Here is a 5,634-nt window from a genome sequence, read left to right as displayed (position 1 = left end):
ACTTTCTTTGAAAGCTTGGCTGGCTGTGAAGCCATGTCTAATTCCTGGACCGAAGTCTTAGACTAGCATTGTAATGATTCCTGGAGTTCTCATTAAGAATTTTGAATCCTTTATTTTACTTTTCCACATAATTTTCGAAAAAGCACAAAAAAAAATTTACAAAATCATAAAAACCAAAAATATTTCTTGTTTGAGTATAGTGTCTTATTTTAAGTTTGGTGTCTTACATGCACTGTTTATTTGATTTTGGTTCTATTTTTCAAAGTCAATAATACAGAAAACTGAAGATTCAGTACATGTAGCAGAGGAATTACACAAAAAAAGGCTGGGCGTTCAAAATGCCCAGTGAAGAAGGCAGACTGGCGTTTAAACACCAGCCAGGGTGCCTGGCTGGGCGTTTAATGCCCAAAAGGGTAGTGCTTTGAGCGTTAAACGCCAGAATGTGCACCATTCTGGGCGTTTAACGCCAGGATGGCACAAGAGGAAAGATTCTGTTTTTAATTCAATTTTTTTTTCAGGTTTTCAAAATTTTTTTAAAATCAAATCTTTTTCAAATCATATCTTTTCAATCAAATCTTTTTCAAAATCAATTTCTTTCCATTTTCAAAACTACTTGCTATCAATTAATGATTTGATTCAACATTTCAAGTAAGTTGCCTTTTCTGTTGAGAAAGGTTTAATGTTTGAATCATATCTTTTCTTGTTAGCCAAGTCATTAATTTTCAAAATCAAATCTTTTTAAAATTGTTTTCAAATCATATCTTCTCAATCACATCTTTTTAAAACCATAACTTTTAAATCACATATTTTTTAAAAAAGTTTTCAATCATATCTTCTTCAAAATCTTTTTCAAAATGATTTTAATTTTTTTTAATTAATTTTCGATAAACTCTTCCCCTCTTCTTACATCCTTCTATTTATGGAGTAACACTCCTCCTCAATGCACAATTCGAACTCTATCTCACTAAGTTCGAATTCTTCTCCCTCTTCCTTCTATTTTTCTGTTCCTCTGACACCTCAAGGAATCTCTATACTGTGACATAGAGGATTCCACATTTTCTTGTTCTCTTCTCTTTCATATGAGCAGGAGCAAAGACAAAGGCATTCTTGTTGAAGCTGACCCTGAACCTGAAAGGACCTTGAAGCGAAAGCTAAGAGAAGCTAAAGCACAATTCTATGTAGAGGACCTAACAGAATTCTTCAAGGAAGAAGAACCTATGGCAGCCGAAAATAACAACAATGCCAACAATGCAAGGAAGGTGCTTAGTGACTTTACTGCACCTACTCCCGACTTCTATGGGAGAAGCATCTCTATCCCTGCCATTGGAGCAAACAACTTTGAGCTTAAGCCTCAATTAGTTTCTCTAATGCAACAGAATTGCAAGTTCCATGGACTTCCACTGGAAGATCCTCATCAGTTTTTAACTGAATTCTTGCAAATCTGTGACACTGTCAAGACTAATGGGGTTGACCCTGAGGTCTACAGACTAATGCTATTCCCTTTTGCAGTAAGAGACAGAGCTAGGATATGGTTGGACTCACAACCTAAAGAAAGCCTAAACTCTTGGGAAAAGCTAGTCAATGCCTTCTTGGCAAAGTTCTTTCCACCTCAAAAATTGAGTAAGCTTAGAGTGGAAGTCCAAACCTTCAGACAGAAGGAAGGTGAATCCCTCTATGAAGCTTGGGAAAGATACAAACAATTAATCAGAAAGTGTCCCTCTGACATGCTTTCTGAATGGAGCATCATAGGTATTTTCTATGATGGTCTGTCTGAACTGTCCAAGATGTCATTGGATAGCTCTGCTGGAGGATCTCTTCATCTGAAGAAGACGCCTACAGAAGCTCAAGAACTAATTGAAATGGTTGCAAACAACCAATTCATGTACACTTCTGAAAGGAATCCTGTGAACAATGGGACAAATCAGAAGAAAGGAGTTCTTGAGATTGATACTCTGAATGCCATATTGGCTCAGAACAAAATATTGACCCAACAAGTCAATATGATCTCTCAAAGTCTGTCTGGAATGCAAGCTGCACCAGGCAGTACTAAGGATGCTTCATCTGAAGAAGAAGCTTATGATCCTGAGAACCCTTCAATGGAAGAGGTGAATTACATGGGAGAACCCTATGGAAACACCTATAATTCTTCATGGAGAAATCATCCAAATTTCTCATGGAAGGATCAACAGAGACCTCAACAAGGTTTCAACAATAATAATGGTGGAAGAAACAGGTTTAGCAATGGCAAGCCTTTTCCATCATCTTCTCAGCAACAGACAGAGAATTCTAAGCAGAACCACTCTGACTTAGCAACCATGGTCTCTGATCTAATCAAAATCACTCAAAGTTTCATGACTGAAACAAGGTCCTCCATTAGGAATTTGGAGGCACAAGTCGGACAGTTAAGCAAGAAAATTACTGAACTCCCTCCTAGTACTCTTCCAAGCAATACAGAAGAGAATCCAAAAGGAGAATGCAAGGCCATCAACATGGCCAAACTTGGAGAGGAGGAAGAGGCAGTGAACGCCACTGAGGAAGACCTCAATGGACGCCCACTGGTCTCCAATGAGTTCCCCAATGAGGAACCATGGGAATCTGAGGCTCACACTGAGACCATAGAGATTCCATTAGATTTACTTCTACCCTTCATGAGCTCTGATGAGTATTCTTCCTCTGAAGAGGATGAGTATGTCACTGAAGAGCAAGTTGTTAAATACCTTGGAGCAATCATGAAACTAAATGACAAGTTATTTGGTAATGAGACTTGGGAGAATGAACCCCCTTTGCTCACCAAAGAACTGGATGACTTGTCTAGGCAGAGATTACCTCAAAAGAGACAAGATCCTGGGAAGTTTTCAATACCTTGTACCATAGGCACCATGACCTTTAAGAAGGCTCTGTGTGACTTAGGGTCAAGTGTAAACCTCATGCCTCTCTCTGTAATGGAGAAGCTAGGGATCTTTGAGGTACAAGCTGCAAGAATCTCACTAGAGATGGCAGACAATTCAAAGAAACAAACTTATGGACTTGTAGAGGATGTTCTGGTAAAGGTTGAAGACCATTACATCCCTGCTGATTTCATAGTCCTAGAGACTGGGAAGTGCATGGATGAATCCATCATCCTTGGCAGACCCTTCCTAGCCACAGCAAAGGCTGTGATTGATGTGGACAGAGGAGAATTGATCATTCAAGTGAATGAAGAATCCCTTGTGTTTAAGGCTCAAGGATATCCCTCTATTACCATGGAGAGGAAGCATGAAGAGCTTCTCTCAAAACAGAGTCAAACAGAGCCCCCACAGTCAAACTCTAAGTTTGGTGTTGGGAGGCCACAACCAAATTCTAAGTTTGGTGTTGAACCCCCACACTCAAACTCTAAGTTTGGTGTTGGGAGGTTCCAACATTGCTCTGAGTATCTGTAAGGCTCCATGAGAGCCCACTGTCAAGCTACTGACATTAAAGAAGCGCTTGTTGGGAGGCAACCCAATGTTATATTTAATCTATTTTCCTTTGTTATTTTATGTTTTCTGTAGGTTGATGATCATGAGAAGTCACAAAATCAATTGAAAAAGAAAAAACAGAATGAAAAACAGAAAGAAAAATAGCACACCCTGGAGGAGAACTTGCTGGCGTTTAAACGCCAGTGAAGCTAGCAAATGGGCGTTTAATGCCCAGTCTGGCACCATTCTGGGCGTTTAACGCCAGAAAGGGGCACCAGACTGGCGTTAAACGCCAGAAAAGGGCAAGAAGCTGGCGTTAAATGCCAGAAATGGGCACCAGCCCGGTGTTTAACGCCAGAATTGGCACGAAGAGCAATTTTGCTCGCCATTTGGTGCAGGGATGACTTTTCCTTGACACCTCAGGATCTGTGGACCCCACAGGATCCCCACCTACCCCACCACCCTCTCTCTTCTTCTTCACCCATTCACCAATCACCTCAACACTTCTTCCCCAAAAAACCCTTCACCTATCAAATCCCACTATTCTCTTCACCACTCACATCCATCCTTTATAAAACCCCACCTACCTTACCATTCAAAATTTAAACTATTTTCCTTCCCAAACCCACCCTTACATGACCGAACCCTACCCCTCTCTCCACCCCTATATAAACCCATCTTCACTCCCTCATTTTCACACACCCTAAACACTACTTCTCCCCCTTTGGCCGAACCATAAAGCCATCTCCCTCTCCTCTATTTCTTCTTCTTCTACTCTCTTCTTTCTTCTTTTGCTCGAGGACGAGCAAACCTTTTAAGTTTGGTGTGGTAAAAGCATTGCTTTTTGTTTTTCCATAACCATTTATGGCATCCAAGGCCGGAGAAACCTCTAGAAAGAGGAAAGGGAAGGCAAAAGCTTTCACCTCCGAGTCATGGGAGATGGAGAGATTCATCTCAAGGGTGCATCAAGACCACTTCTATGAAGTTGTGGCCAAGAAGAAGGTGATCTTTGAGGTTCCTTTCAAACTCAAAAAAGGTCAACTTTGATCAAAGGTTGGACCAAGTCCTCATAGACATCTGTGAAGAGGGCGCCCAATGGAAGAGAGATTCAAGAGGGAAGCCGGTTCAACTGAGAAGGCATGACCTCAAGCCCGTGGCTAGGGGATGGTTGGAGTTTATCCAACGCTCAATTATTCCCACTAGCAACCGGTCTGAAGTTACTCTAGACCGGGCCATCATGATTCATAGCATCATGATTGGAGAAGAAGTAGAAGTTCATGAGGTTATAGCCCAAGAACTTTACAAGGTGGCGGACAAATCCTCTACCTTGGCAAGGTTAGCCTTTCCTCATCTCATTTGTCACCTCTGTTATTCAGTTGGAGTTGACATAGAGGGAGACATCCCCATTGATGAGGACAAGCCCATCACTAAGAAAAAGATGGAGCAAACAAGAGATCCCACTCATCATGAAATCCCTGAGATGCCTCAAGGGATGCACTTTCCTCCACAAAACTATTGGGAGCAAATCAACACCTCCCTAGGAGAATTGAGTTCCAACATGGGACAACTAAGGGTGGAGCACCAAGAACATTCCATCCTCCTCCATGAAATTAGAGAAGATCAAAGAATCATGAGAGAGGAGCAACAAAGACAAAGAAGAGACATTGAGGAGCTCAAGCACTCCATAAGACCTTCAAGAGGAAGAACAAGCCGCCATCACTACGGTGGACCCGTTCTTTAATCTCCTTGTTCTTTATTTTCCTGTTTTTCGAATTTTCATGCTTATGTTTATCCATGTTTGTGTCTTATGATCATTAGTATCTATGCCTTAAAGTTATGAATGTCCTATGAATCCATCACCTTTCTTAAAAGAAAAATGTTCTTAATTGAAAAAGAGAAGAATTGCATGAATTTCAGATTTTATAACAGATTAATTATTTTGATGTGGTGGCAATACTTTTGTTTTCTGAATGTATCCTTGAACAGTGCATATGTCTTTTGAATTTGTTGTTCATGAATGTTAAAATTATTGGCTCTTGAAAGAATGATGAAAAAGGAGACATGTTACTGAGGATTTGAAAAATCATAAAAATGATTCTTGAAGCAAGAAAAAGCAGTGAAAAAAAAACGAAAAAAAAGGGAGAAAGAGAAAAAAAAGAAAAAAGAAAGAAATAAAGTTGTGATCCAAGGCAAAAAG

The 5,634-nt window shown here is 40.3% G+C and overlaps 1 non-coding gene across 1 annotated transcript; it reads right to left on the bottom strand.

The window, feature by feature from the left end:
• Positions 1–1,622: 1,622 nt before the first annotated feature.
• On the bottom strand, positions 1,623–1,730 carry LOC130938645 (small nucleolar RNA R71). Its single transcript, XR_009069804.1, has one exon. It is a non-coding gene; the product is annotated as a small nucleolar RNA R71 (small nucleolar RNA).
• Positions 1,731–5,634: the final 3,904 nt, after the last annotated feature.

Source organism: Arachis stenosperma, chromosome 6, assembly GCF_014773155.1.
Source record: "Arachis stenosperma cultivar V10309 chromosome 6, arast.V10309.gnm1.PFL2, whole genome shotgun sequence".
In the NCBI taxonomy this organism is placed as follows: domain Eukaryota; kingdom Viridiplantae; phylum Streptophyta; class Magnoliopsida; order Fabales; family Fabaceae; genus Arachis; species Arachis stenosperma.
The sequence above is the reverse complement of the archived record's forward strand: the minus strand, read 5'-3'. Positions and strand labels throughout refer to the sequence as shown.